We start from the raw sequence: 12,805 nt of genomic DNA on the forward strand, positions 1-12,805 counted from the left end.
CTCGACTGCGAAATGCACCTTTCGGCTCCTCTCTCTGGCTACAGTATGCTGTTGTCCACAGTGGCACTGGCGTTGCCCATGGGGCTTCATGTAAGGCGACTGCACGTCTCTCGGCCAACAGCGGCCCACTGCAGACCGACACTTAAGAGACACCAAATACAAATCGACATCGAGAGACAGGCCCTGTCATATGGCAGTCGCGACGTATACGCTGAAATTGAATGTAAAGAATACGTCTTTTGTAGTGGGCGTCGCTCTACTGCAGTCACACATGGCGAATAAATAGGAAAACAGTAGAACGTCTGTGTAGGGCCATGTTTTTACCTACAGTGTCACTTGGCTGAATGTGTATAAGGCTGTGTGGCATCACTCAAACACAGCCAAATTGTCACGCTAGCTGTGTATCTCTAACAAAGTTGACGTATGTCCTCACCTCGGTGCCGGTTAAAACGATTTCGCCCCCGGGTGGGCTCGAACCACCAACCTTTCGGTTAACAGCCGAACGCGCTAGCCGATTGCGCCACGGAGGCCTTGGCTTTGGCTCCCTTGTGCTCTGTATATCAACGCAATTCGTATACCTTCTGCAGGAATCTCGCAGAATGGTAGCATCTGCTTGCGCCTCTTCACATGGATAACGTGCATGCACACTGTAGCGAGGCTCGTAAACGAATGACATCGCCAAGCATGACATTATACTGCAAAATGCATACAAACCACTGTTGTGCCTATGCATTCAGAAAACCTCTGAGGCCAGTAGAATACTTGTCATAGGTTGTAGAACATCCCTTTCATTCAGTGTACTGCCATGTGTTAGATGCTGCTCGAGATAGCTCCGCTCCTTGCAGGAAGGTTAAAAAAATGAATGCCTTCTGTGAGGTTCGAACTCACGACCCCTGGTTTACGAGACCAGTGCTCTACCACTGAGCTAAGAAGGCGGCAGCTTAGCGTTTGCGAGCTATCCCCGAATTGTCACTTCATCATACTGAATCTTGCAGCCCTCGACCAGATATCGGATTTGGCACACAGCTGCTGCTGGGGGTGTCCACATTGCCGTTTTCCAAATCTCTTGACTGTTTCGCCCTTACGATCGACGACGAGCGTCGGGCCACCAGAAGTTTGCGGTTTGCACAATCCTGACCTAGTGCACAGCTTGTGGGATAGCGTGGCTCGACTGCGAAATGCACCTTTCGGCTCCTCTCTCTGGCTACAGTATGCTGTTGTCCACAGTGGCACTGGCGTTGCCCATGGGGCTTCATGTAAGGCGACTGCACGTCTCTCGGCCAACAGCGGCCCACTGCAGACCGACACTTAAGAGACACCAAATACAAATCGACATCGAGAGACAGGCCCTGTCATATGGCAGTCGCGACGTATACGCTGAAATTGAATGTAAAGAATACGTCTTTTGTAGTGGGCGTCGCTCTACTGCAGTCACACATGGCGAATAAATAGGAAAACAGTAGAACGTCTGTGTAGGGCCATGTTTTTACCTACAGTGTCACTTGGCTGAATGTGTATAAGGCTGTGTGGCATCACTCAAACACAGCCAAATTGTCACGCTAGCTGTGTATCTCTAACAAAGTTGACGTATGTCCTCACCTCGGTGCCGGTTAAAACGATTTCGCCCCCGGGTGGGCTCGAACCACCAACCTTTCGGTTAACAGCCGAACGCGCTAGCCGATTGCGCCACGGAGGCCTTGACTTTGGCTCCCTTGTGCTCTGTATATCAACGCAATTCGTATACCTTCTGCAGGAATCTCGCAGAATGGTAGCATCTGCTTGCGCCTCTTCACATGGATAACGTGCATGCACACTGTAGCGAGGCTCGTAAACGAATGACATCGCCAAGCATGACATTATACTGCAAAATGCATACAAACCACTTGTGCTCTGTATATCAACGCAATTCGTATACCTTCTGCAGGAATCTCGCAGAATGGTAGCATCTGCTTGCGCCTCTTCACATGGATAACGTGCATGCACACTGTAGCGAGGCTCGTAAACGAATGACATCGCCAAGCATGACATTATACTGCAAAATGCATACAAACCACTGTTGTGCCTATGCATTCAGAAAACCTCTGAGGCCAGTAGAATACTTGTCATAGGTTGTAGAACATCCCTTTCATTCAGTGTACTGCCATGTGTTAGATGCTGCTCGAGATAGCTCCGCTCCTTGCAGGAAGGTTAAAAAAATGAATGCCTTCTGTGAGGTTCGAACTCACGACCCCTGGTTTACGAGACCAGTGCTCTACCACTGAGCTAAGAAGGCGGCAGCTTAGCGTTTGCGAGCTATCCCCGAATTGTCACTTCATCATACTGAATCTTGCAGCCCTCGACCAGATATCGGATTTGGCACACAGCTGCTGCTGGGGGTGTCCACATTGCCGTTTTCCAAATCTCTTGACTGTTTCGCCCTTACGATCGACGACGAGCGTCGGGCCACCAGAAGTTTGCGGTCTGCACAATCCTGACCTAGTGCACAGCTTGTGGGATAGCGTGGCTCGACTGCGAAATGCACCTTTCGGCTCCTCTCTCTGGCTACAGTATGCTGTTGTCCACAGTGGCACTGGCGTTGCCCATGGGGCTTCATGTAAGGCGACTGCACGTCTCTCGGCCAACAGCGGCCCACTGCAGACCGACACTTAAGAGACACCAAATACAAATCGACATCGAGAGACAGGCCCTGTCATATGGCAGTCGCGACGTATACGCTGAAATTGAATGTAAAGAATACGTCTTTTGTAGTGGGCGTCGCTCTACTGCAGTCACACATGGCGAATAAATAGGAAAACAGTAGAACGTCTGTGTAGGGCCATGTTTTTACCTACAGTGTCACTTGGCTGAATGTGTATAAGGCTGTGTGGCATCACTCAAACACAGCCAAATTGTCACGCTAGCTGTGTATCTCTAACAAAGTTGACGTATGTCCTCACCTCGGTGCCGGTTAAAACGATTTCGCCCCCGGGTGGGCTCGAACCACCAACCTTTCGGTTAACAGCCGAACGCGCTAGCCGATTGCGCCACGGAGGCCTTGACTTTGGCTCCCTTGTGCTCTGTATATCAACGCAATTCGTATACCTTCTGCAGGAATCTCGCAGAATGGTAGCATCTGCTTGCGCCTCTTCACATGGATGACGTGCATGCACACTGTAGCGAGGCTCGTAAACGAATGACATCGCCAAGCATGACATTATACTGCAAAATGCATACAAACCACTGTTGTGCCTATGCATTCAGAAAACCTCTGAGGCCAGTAGAATACTTGTCATAGGTTGTAGAACATCCCTTTCATTCAGTGTACTGCCATGTGTTAGATGCTGCTCGAGATAGCTCCGCTCCTTGCAGGAAGGTTAAAAAAATGAATGCCTTCTGTGAGGTTCGAACTCACGACCCCTGGTTTACGAGACCAGTGCTCTACCACTGAGCTAAGAAGGCGGCAGCTTAGCGTTTGCGAGCTATCCCCGAATTGTCACTTCATCATACTGAATCTTGCAGCCCTCGACCAGATATCGGATTTGGCACACAGCTGCTGCTGGGGGTGTCCACATTGCCGTTTTCCAAATCTCTTGACTGTTTCGCCCTTACGATCGACGACGAGCGTCGGGCCACCAGAAGTTTGCGGTCTGCACAATCCTGACCTAGTGCACAGCTTGTGGGATAGCGTGGCTCGACTGCGAAATGCACCTTTCGGCTCCTCTCTCTGGCTACAGTATGCTGTTGTCCACAGTGGCACTGGCGTTGCCCATGGGGCTTCATGTAAGGCGACTGCACGTCTCTCGGCCAACAGCGGCCCACTGCAGACCGACACTTAAGAGACACCAAATACAAATCGACATCGAGAGACAGGCCCTGTCATATGGCAGTCGCGACGTATACGCTGAAATTGAATGTAAAGAATACGTCTTTTGTAGTGGGCGTCGCTCTACTGCAGTCACACATGGCGAATAAATAGGAAAACAGTAGAACGTCTGTGTAGGGCCATGTTTTTACCTACAGTGTCACTTGGCTGAATGTGTATAAGGCTGTGTGGCATCACTCAAACACAGCCAAATTGTCACGCTAGCTGTGTATCTCTAACAAAGTTGACGTATGTCCTCACCTCGGTGCCGGTTAAAACGATTTCGCCCCCGGGTGGGCTCGAACCACCAACCTTTCGGTTAACAGCCGAACGCGCTAGCCGATTGCGCCACGGAGGCCTTGACTTTGGCTCCCTTGTGCTCTGTATATCAACGCAATTCGTATACCTTCTGCAGGAATCTCGCAGAATGGTAGCATCTGCTTGCGCCTCTTCACATGGATGACGTGCATGCACACTGTAGCGAGGCTCGTAAACGAATGACATCGCCAAGCATGACATTATACTGCAAAATGCATACAAACCACTGTTGTGCCTATGCATTCAGAAAACCTCTGAGGCCAGTAGAATACTTGTCATAGGTTGTAGAACATCCCTTTCATTCAGTGTACTGCCATGTGTTAGATGCTGCTCGAGATAGCTCCGCTCCTTGCAGGAAGGTTAAAAAAATGAATGCCTTCTGTGAGGTTCGAACTCACGACCCCTGGTTTACGAGACCAGTGCTCTACCACTGAGCTAAGAAGGCGGCAGCTTAGCGTTTGCGAGCTATCCCCGAATTGTCACTTCATCATACTGAATCTTGCAGCCCTCGACCAGATATCGGATTTGGCACACAGCTGCTGCTGGGGGTGTCCACATTGCCGTTTTCCAAATCTCTTGACTGTTTCGCCCTTACGATCGACGACGAGCGTCGGGCCACCAGAAGTTTGCGGTCTGCACAATCCTGACCTAGTGCACAGCTTGTGGGATAGCGTGGCTCGACTGCGAAATGCACCTTTCGGCTCCTCTCTCTGGCTACAGTATGCTGTTGTCCACAGTGGCACTGGCGTTGCCCATGGGGCTTCATGTAAGGCGACTGCACGTCTCTCGGCCAACAGCGGCCCACTGCAGACCGACACTTAAGAGACACCAAATACAAATCGACATCGAGAGACAGGCCCTGTCATATGGCAGTCGCGACGTATACGCTGAAATTGAATGTAAAGAATACGTCTTTTGTAGTGGGCGTCGCTCTACTGCAGTCACACATGGCGAATAAATAGGAAAACAGTAGAACGTCTGTGTAGGGCCATGTTTTTACCTACAGTGTCACTTGGCTGAATGTGTATAAGGCTGTGTGGCATCACTCAAACACAGCCAAATTGTCACGCTAGCTGTGTATCTCTAACAAAGTTGACGTATGTCCTCACCTCGGTGCCGGTTAAAACGATTTCGCCCCCGGGTGGGCTCGAACCACCAACCTTTCGGTTAACAGCCGAACGCGCTAGCCGATTGCGCCACGGAGGCCTTGACTTTGGCTCCCTTGTGCTCTGTATATCAACGCAATTCGTATACCTTCTGCAGGAATCTCGCAGAATGGTAGCATCTGCTTGCGCCTCTTCACATGGATGACGTGCATGCACACTGTAGCGAGGCTCGTAAACGAATGACATCGCCAAGCATGACATTATACTGCAAAATGCATACAAACCACTGTTGTGCCTATGCATTCAGAAAACCTCTGAGGCCAGTAGAATACTTGTCATAGGTTGTAGAACATCCCTTTCATTCAGTGTACTGCCATGTGTTAGATGCTGCTCGAGATAGCTCCGCTCCTTGCAGGAAGGTTAAAAAAATGAATGCCTTCTGTGAGGTTCGAACTCACGACCCCTGGTTTACGAGACCAGTGCTCTACCACTGAGCTAAGAAGGCGGCAGCTTAGCGTTTGCGAGCTATCCCCGAATTGTCACTTCATCATACTGAATCTTGCAGCCCTCGACCAGATATCGGATTTGGCACACAGCTGCTGCTGGGGGTGTCCACATTGCCGTTTTCCAAATCTCTTGACTGTTTCGCCCTTACGATCGACGACGAGCGTCGGGCCACCAGAAGTTTGCGGTCTGCACAATCCTGACCTAGTGCACAGCTTGTGGGATAGCGTGGCTCGACTGCGAAATGCACCTTTCGGCTCCTCTCTCTGGCTACAGTATGCTGTTGTCCACAGTGGCACTGGCGTTGCCCATGGGGCTTCATGTAAGGCGACTGCACGTCTCTCGGCCAACAGCGGCCCACTGCAGACCGACACTTAAGAGACACCAAATACAAATCGACATCGAGAGACAGGCCCTGTCATATGGCAGTCGCGACGTATACGCTGAAATTGAATGTAAAGAATACGTCTTTTGTAGTGGGCGTCGCTCTACTGCAGTCACACATGGCGAATAAATAGGAAAACAGTAGAACGTCTGTGTAGGGCCATGTTTTTACCTACAGTGTCACTTGGCTGAATGTGTATAAGGCTGTGTGGCATCACTCAAACACAGCCAAATTGTCACGCTAGCTGTGTATCTCTAACAAAGTTGACGTATGTCCTCACCTCGGTGCCGGTTAAAACGATTTCGCCCCCGGGTGGGCTCGAACCACCAACCTTTCGGTTAACAGCCGAACGCGCTAGCCGATTGCGCCACGGAGGCCTTGACTTTGGCTCCCTTGTGCTCTGTATATCAACGCAATTCGTATACCTTCTGCAGGAATCTCGCAGAATGGTAGCATCTGCTTGCGCCTCTTCACATGGATAACGTGCATGCACACTGTAGCGAGGCTCGTAAACGAATGACATCGCCAAGCATGACATTATACTGCAAAATGCATACAAACCACTGTTGTGCCTATGCATTCAGAAAACCTCTGAGGCCAGTAGAATACTTGTCATAGGTTGTAGAACATCCCTTTCATTCAGTGTACTGCCATGTGTTAGATGCTGCTCGAGATAGCTCCGCTCCTTGCAGGAAGGTTAAAAAAATGAATGCCTTCTGTGAGGTTCGAACTCACGACCCCTGGTTTACGAGACCAGTGCTCTACCACTGAGCTAAGAAGGCGGCAGCTTAGCGTTTGCGAGCTATCCCCGAATTGTCACTTCATCATACTGAATCTTGCAGCCCTCGACCAGATATCGGATTTGGCACACAGCTGCTGCTGGGGGTGTCCACATTGCCGTTTTCCAAATCTCTTGACTGTTTCGCCCTTACGATCGACGACGAGCGTCGGGCCACCAGAAGTTTGCGGTTTGCACAATCCTGACCTAGTGCACAGCTTGTGGGATAGCGTGGCTCGACTGCGAAATGCACCTTTCGGCTCCTCTCTCTGGCTACAGTATGCTGTTGTCCACAGTGGCACTGGCGTTGCCCATGGGGCTTCATGTAAGGCGACTGCACGTCTCTCGGCCAACAGCGGCCCACTGCAGACCGACACTTAAGAGACACCAAATACAAATCGACATCGAGAGACAGGCCCTGTCATATGGCAGTCGCGACGTATACGCTGAAATTGAATGTAAAGAATACGTCTTTTGTAGTGGGCGTCGCTCTACTGCAGTCACACATGGCGAATAAATAGGAAAACAGTAGAACGTCTGTGTAGGGCCATGTTTTTACCTACAGTGTCACTTGGCTGAATGTGTATAAGGCTGTGTGGCATCACTCAAACACAGCCAAATTGTCACGCTAGCTGTGTATCTCTAACAAAGTTGACGTATGTCCTCACCTCGGTGCCGGTTAAAACGATTTCGCCCCCGGGTGGGCTCGAACCACCAACCTTTCGGTTAACAGCCGAACGCGCTAGCCGATTGCGCCACGGAGGCCTTGACTTTGGCTCCCTTGTGCTCTGTATATCAACGCAATTCGTATACCTTCTGCAGGAATCTCGCAGAATGGTAGCATCTGCTTGCGCCTCTTCACATGGATAACGTGCATGCACACTGTAGCGAGGCTCGTAAACGAATGACATCGCCAAGCATGACATTATACTGCAAAATGCATACAAACCACTGTTGTGCCTATGCATTCAGAAAACCTCTGAGGCCAGTAGAATACTTGTCATAGGTTGTAGAACATCCCTTTCATTCAGTGTACTGCCATGTGTTAGATGCTGCTCGAGATAGCTCCGCTCCTTGCAGGAAGGTTAAAAAAATGAATGCCTTCTGTGAGGTTCGAACTCACGACCCCTGGTTTACGAGACCAGTGCTCTACCACTGAGCTAAGAAGGCGGCAGCTTAGCGTTTGCGAGCTATCCCCGAATTGTCACTTCATCATACTGAATCTTGCAGCCCTCGACCAGATATCGGATTTGGCACACAGCTGCTGCTGGGGGTGTCCACATTGCCGTTTTCCAAATCTCTTGACTGTTTCGCCCTTACGATCGACGACGAGCGTCGGGCCACCAGAAGTTTGCGGTCTGCACAATCCTGACCTAGTGCACAGCTTGTGGGATAGCGTGGCTCGACTGCGAAATGCACCTTTCGGCTCCTCTCTCTGGCTACAGTATGCTGTTGTCCACAGTGGCACTGGCGTTGCCCATGGGGCTTCATGTAAGGCGACTGCACGTCTCTCGGCCAACAGCGGCCCACTGCAGACCGACACTTAAGAGACACCAAATACAAATCGACATCGAGAGACAGGCCCTGTCATATGGCAGTCGCGACGTATACGCTGAAATTGAATGTAAAGAATACGTCTTTTGTAGTGGGCGTCGCTCTACTGCAGTCACACATGGCGAATAAATAGGAAAACAGTAGAACGTCTGTGTAGGGCCATGTTTTTACCTACAGTGTCACTTGGCTGAATGTGTATAAGGCTGTGTGGCATCACTCAAACACAGCCAAATTGTCACGCTAGCTGTGTATCTCTAACAAAGTTGACGTATGTCCTCACCTCGGTGCCGGTTAAAACGATTTCGCACCCGGGTGGGCTCGAACCACCAACCTTTCGGTTAACAGCCGAACGCGCTAGCCGATTGCGCCACGGAGGCCTTGACTTTGGCTCCCTTGTGCTCTGTATATCAACGCAATTCGTATACCTTCTGCAGGAATCTCGCAGAATGGTAGCATCTGCTTGCGCCTCTTCACATGGATAACGTGCATGCACACTGTAGCGAGGCTCGTAAACGAATGACATCGCCAAGCATGACATTATACTGCAAAATGCATACAAACCACTGTTGTGCCTATGCATTCAGAAAACCTCTGAGGCCAGTAGAATACTTGTCATAGGTTGTAGAACATCCCTTTCATTCAGTGTACTGCCATGTGTTAGATGCTGCTCGAGATAGCTCCGCTCCTTGCAGGAAGGTTAAAAAAATGAATGCCTTCTGTGAGGTTCGAACTCACGACCCCTGGTTTACGAGACCAGTGCTCTACCACTGAGCTAAGAAGGCGGCAGCTTAGCGTTTGCGAGCTATCCCCGAATTGTCACTTCATCATACTGAATCTTGCAGCCCTCGACCAGATATCGGATTTGGCACACAGCTGCTGCTGGGGGTGTCCACATTGCCGTTTTCCAAATCTCTTGACTGTTTCGCCCTTACGATCGACGACGAGCGTCGGGCCACCAGAAGTTTGCGGTTTGCACAATCCTGACCTAGTGCACAGCTTGTGGGATAGCGTGGCTCGACTGCGAAATGCACCTTTCGGCTCCTCTCTCTGGCTACAGTATGCTGTTGTCCACAGTGGCACTGGCGTTGCCCATGGGGCTTCATGTAAGGCGACTGCACGTCTCTCGGCCAACAGCGGCCCACTGCAGACCGACACTTAAGAGACACCAAATACAAATCGACATCGAGAGACAGGCCCTGTCATATGGCAGTCGCGACGTATACGCTGAAATTGAATGTAAAGAATACGTCTTTTGTAGTGGGCGTCGCTCTACTGCAGTCACACATGGCGAATAAATAGGAAAACAGTAGAACGTCTGTGTAGGGCCATGTTTTTACCTACAGTGTCACTTGGCTGAATGTGTATAAGGCTGTGTGGCATCACTCAAACACAGCCAAATTGTCACGCTAGCTGTGTATCTCTAACAAAGTTGACGTATGTCCTCACCTCGGTGCCGGTTAAAACGATTTCGCCCCCGGGTGGGCTCGAACCACCAACCTTTCGGTTAACAGCCGAACGCGCTAGCCGATTGCGCCACGGAGGCCTTGACTTTGGCTCCCTTGTGCTCTGTATATCAACGCAATTCGTATACCTTCTGCAGGAATCTCGCAGAATGGTAGCATCTGCTTGCGCCTCTTCACATGGATAACGTGCATGCACACTGTAGCGAGGCTCGTAAACGAATGACATCGCCAAGCATGACATTATACTGCAAAATGCATACAAACCACTGTTGTGCCTATGCATTCAGAAAACCTCTGAGGCCAGTAGAATACTTGTCATAGGTTGTAGAACATCCCTTTCATTCAGTGTACTGCCATGTGTTAGATGCTGCTCGAGATAGCTCCGCTCCTTGCAGGAAGGTTAAAAAAATGAATGCCTTCTGTGAGGTTCGAACTCACGACCCCTGGTTTACGAGACCAGTGTTCTACCACTGAGCTAAGAAGGCGGCAGCTTAGCGTTTGCGAGCTATCCCCGAATTGTCACTTCATCATACTGAATCTTGCAGCCCTCGACCAGATATCGGATTTGGCACACAGCTGCTGCTGGGGGTGTCCACATTGCCGTTTTCCAAATCTCTTGACTGTTTCGCCCTTACGATCGACGACGAGCGTCGGGCCACCAGAAGTTTGCGGTCTGCACAATCCTGACCTAGTGCACAGCTTGTGGGATAGCGTGGCTCGACTGCGAAATGCACCTTTCGGCTCCTCTCTCTGGCTACAGTATGCTGTTGTCCACAGTGGCACTGGCGTTGCCCATGGGGCTTCATGTAAGGCGACTGCACGTCTCTCGGCCAACAGCGGCCCACTGCAGACCGACACTTAAGAGACACCAAATACAAATCGACATCGAGAGACAGGCCCTGTCATATGGCAGTCGCGACGTATACGCTGAAATTGAATGTAAAGAATACGTCTTTTGTAGTGGGCGTCGCTCTACTGCAGTCACACATGGCGAATAAATAGGAAAACAGTAGAACGTCTGTGTAGGGCCATGTTTTTACCTACAGTGTCACTTGGCTGAATGTGTATAAGGCTGTGTGGCATCACTCAAACACAGCCAAATTGTCACGCTAGCTGTGTATCTCTAACAAAGTTGACGTATGTCCTCACCTCGGTGCCGGTTAAAACGATTTCGCCCCCGGGTGGGCTCGAACCACCAACCTTTCGGTTAACAGCCGAACGCGCTAGCCGATTGCGCCACGGAGGCCTTGACTTTGGCTCCCTTGTGCTCTGTATATCAACGCAATTCGTATACCTTCTGCAGGAATCTCGCAGAATGGTAGCATCTGCTTGCGCCTCTTCACATGGATAACGTGCATGCACACTGTAGCGAGGCTCGTTAACGAATGACATCGCCAAGCATGACATTATACTGCAAAATGCATACAAACCACTGTTGTGCCTATGCATTCAGAAAACCTCTGAGGCCAGTAGAATACTTGTCATAGGTTGTAGAACATCCCTTTCATTCAGTGTACTGCCATGTGTTAGATGCTGCTCGAGATAGCTCCGCTCCTTGCAGGAAGGTTAAAAAAATGAATGCCTTCTGTGAGGTTCGAACTCACGATCCCTGGTTTACGAGACCAGTGTTCTACCACTGAGCTAAGAAGGCGGCAGCTTAGCGTTTGCGAGCTATCCCCGAATTGTCACTTCATCATACTGAATCTTGCAGCCCTCGACCAGATATCGGATTTGGCACACAGCTGCTGCTGGGGGTGTCCACATTGCCGTTTTCCAAATCTCTTGACTGTTTCGCCCTTACGATCGACGACGAGCGTCGGGCCACCAGAAGTTTGCGGTCTGCACAATCCTGACCTAGTGCACAGCTTGTGGGATAGCGTGGCTCGACTGCGAAATGCACCTTTCGGCTCCTCTCTCTGGCTACAGTATGCTGTTGTCCACAGTGGCACTGGCGTTGCCCATGGGGCTTCATGTAAGGCGACTGCACGTCTCTCGGCCAACAGCGGCCCACTGCAGACCGACACTTAAGAGACACCAAATACAAATCGACATCGAGAGACAGGCCCTGTCATATGGCAGTCGCGACGTATACGCTGAAATTGAATGTAAAGAATACGTCTTTTGTAGTGGGCGTCGCTCTACTGCAGTCACACATGGCGAATAAATAGGAAAACAGTAGAACGTCTGTGTAGGGCCATGTTTTTACCTACAGTGTCACTTGGCTGAATGTGTATAAGGCTGTGTGGCATCACTCAAACACAGCCAAATTGTCACGCTAGCTGTGTATCTCTAACAAAGTTGACGTATGTCCTCACCTCGGTGCCGGTTAAAACGATTTCGCCCCCGGGTGGGCTCGAACCACCAACCTTTCGGTTAACAGCCGAACGCGCTAGCCGATTGCGCCACGGAGGCCTTGGCTTTGGCTCCCTTGTGCTCTGTATATCAACGCAATTCGTATACCTTCTGCAGGAATCTCGCAGAATGGTAGCATCTGCTTGCGCCTCTTCACATGGATAACGTGCATGCACACTGTAGCGAGGCTCGTAAACGAATGACATCGCCAAGCATGACATTATACTGCAAAATGCATACAAACCACTGTTGTGCCTATGCATTCAGAAAACCTCTGAGGCCAGTAGAATACTTGTCATAGGTTGTAGAACATCCCTTTCATTCAGTGTACTGCCATGTGTTAGATGCTGCTCGAGATAGCTCCGCTCCTTGCAGGAAGGTTAAAAAAATGAATGCCTTCTGTGAGGTTCGAACTCACGACCCCTGGTTTACGAGACCAGTGCTCTACCACTGAGCTAAGAAGGCGGCAGCTTAGCGTTTGCGAGCTATCCCCGAATTGTCACT

At 50.4% G+C, this 12,805-nt stretch overlaps 22 non-coding genes across 22 annotated transcripts; all 22 read right to left on the reverse strand.

Annotated features, from left to right (window-relative positions):
• Positions 1-456: 456 nt before the first annotated feature.
• On the reverse strand, positions 457-530 carry Trnan-guu (transfer RNA asparagine (anticodon GUU)). Its single transcript has one exon. It is a non-coding gene; the product is annotated as a tRNA-Asn (tRNA).
• Positions 531-863: 333 nt separating this feature from the next.
• Positions 864-935, reverse strand: Trnat-cgu (transfer RNA threonine (anticodon CGU)). The gene has a single exon. It is a non-coding gene; the product is annotated as a tRNA-Thr (tRNA).
• A 687-nt stretch (positions 936-1,622) lies between these two features.
• On the reverse strand, positions 1,623-1,696 carry Trnan-guu (transfer RNA asparagine (anticodon GUU)). The gene has a single exon. It is a non-coding gene; the product is annotated as a tRNA-Asn (tRNA).
• Positions 1,697-2,200: 504 nt separating this feature from the next.
• Positions 2,201-2,272, reverse strand: Trnat-cgu (transfer RNA threonine (anticodon CGU)). Its single transcript has one exon. It is a non-coding gene; the product is annotated as a tRNA-Thr (tRNA).
• Positions 2,273-2,959: 687 nt separating this feature from the next.
• Positions 2,960-3,033, reverse strand: Trnan-guu (transfer RNA asparagine (anticodon GUU)). The gene has a single exon. It is a non-coding gene; the product is annotated as a tRNA-Asn (tRNA).
• A 333-nt stretch (positions 3,034-3,366) lies between these two features.
• On the reverse strand, positions 3,367-3,438 carry Trnat-cgu (transfer RNA threonine (anticodon CGU)). The gene has a single exon. It is a non-coding gene; the product is annotated as a tRNA-Thr (tRNA).
• Positions 3,439-4,125: 687 nt separating this feature from the next.
• On the reverse strand, positions 4,126-4,199 carry Trnan-guu (transfer RNA asparagine (anticodon GUU)). The gene has a single exon. It is a non-coding gene; the product is annotated as a tRNA-Asn (tRNA).
• Positions 4,200-4,532: 333 nt separating this feature from the next.
• On the reverse strand, positions 4,533-4,604 carry Trnat-cgu (transfer RNA threonine (anticodon CGU)). The gene has a single exon. It is a non-coding gene; the product is annotated as a tRNA-Thr (tRNA).
• Positions 4,605-5,291: 687 nt separating this feature from the next.
• Positions 5,292-5,365, reverse strand: Trnan-guu (transfer RNA asparagine (anticodon GUU)). Its single transcript has one exon. It is a non-coding gene; the product is annotated as a tRNA-Asn (tRNA).
• A 333-nt stretch (positions 5,366-5,698) lies between these two features.
• Positions 5,699-5,770, reverse strand: Trnat-cgu (transfer RNA threonine (anticodon CGU)). Its single transcript has one exon. It is a non-coding gene; the product is annotated as a tRNA-Thr (tRNA).
• Positions 5,771-6,457: 687 nt separating this feature from the next.
• Positions 6,458-6,531, reverse strand: Trnan-guu (transfer RNA asparagine (anticodon GUU)). Its single transcript has one exon. It is a non-coding gene; the product is annotated as a tRNA-Asn (tRNA).
• A 333-nt stretch (positions 6,532-6,864) lies between these two features.
• Positions 6,865-6,936, reverse strand: Trnat-cgu (transfer RNA threonine (anticodon CGU)). Its single transcript has one exon. It is a non-coding gene; the product is annotated as a tRNA-Thr (tRNA).
• Positions 6,937-7,623: 687 nt separating this feature from the next.
• Positions 7,624-7,697, reverse strand: Trnan-guu (transfer RNA asparagine (anticodon GUU)). Its single transcript has one exon. It is a non-coding gene; the product is annotated as a tRNA-Asn (tRNA).
• A 333-nt stretch (positions 7,698-8,030) lies between these two features.
• Positions 8,031-8,102, reverse strand: Trnat-cgu (transfer RNA threonine (anticodon CGU)). The gene has a single exon. It is a non-coding gene; the product is annotated as a tRNA-Thr (tRNA).
• A 687-nt stretch (positions 8,103-8,789) lies between these two features.
• On the reverse strand, positions 8,790-8,863 carry Trnan-guu (transfer RNA asparagine (anticodon GUU)). The gene has a single exon. It is a non-coding gene; the product is annotated as a tRNA-Asn (tRNA).
• Positions 8,864-9,196: 333 nt separating this feature from the next.
• Trnat-cgu (transfer RNA threonine (anticodon CGU)) lies at positions 9,197-9,268 on the reverse strand. The gene has a single exon. It is a non-coding gene; the product is annotated as a tRNA-Thr (tRNA).
• A 687-nt stretch (positions 9,269-9,955) lies between these two features.
• Positions 9,956-10,029, reverse strand: Trnan-guu (transfer RNA asparagine (anticodon GUU)). Its single transcript has one exon. It is a non-coding gene; the product is annotated as a tRNA-Asn (tRNA).
• Positions 10,030-10,362: 333 nt separating this feature from the next.
• Positions 10,363-10,434, reverse strand: Trnat-cgu (transfer RNA threonine (anticodon CGU)). The gene has a single exon. It is a non-coding gene; the product is annotated as a tRNA-Thr (tRNA).
• A 687-nt stretch (positions 10,435-11,121) lies between these two features.
• Trnan-guu (transfer RNA asparagine (anticodon GUU)) lies at positions 11,122-11,195 on the reverse strand. Its single transcript has one exon. It is a non-coding gene; the product is annotated as a tRNA-Asn (tRNA).
• Positions 11,196-11,528: 333 nt separating this feature from the next.
• Trnat-cgu (transfer RNA threonine (anticodon CGU)) lies at positions 11,529-11,600 on the reverse strand. The gene has a single exon. It is a non-coding gene; the product is annotated as a tRNA-Thr (tRNA).
• Positions 11,601-12,287: 687 nt separating this feature from the next.
• Positions 12,288-12,361, reverse strand: Trnan-guu (transfer RNA asparagine (anticodon GUU)). The gene has a single exon. It is a non-coding gene; the product is annotated as a tRNA-Asn (tRNA).
• A 333-nt stretch (positions 12,362-12,694) lies between these two features.
• Positions 12,695-12,766, reverse strand: Trnat-cgu (transfer RNA threonine (anticodon CGU)). Its single transcript has one exon. It is a non-coding gene; the product is annotated as a tRNA-Thr (tRNA).
• Between the last annotated feature and the right edge of the window lie 39 nt (positions 12,767-12,805).

This window comes from Schistocerca nitens, chromosome 6 (genome assembly GCF_023898315.1).
Source record: "Schistocerca nitens isolate TAMUIC-IGC-003100 chromosome 6, iqSchNite1.1, whole genome shotgun sequence".
NCBI lineage: Eukaryota > Metazoa > Arthropoda > Insecta > Orthoptera > Acrididae > Schistocerca > Schistocerca nitens.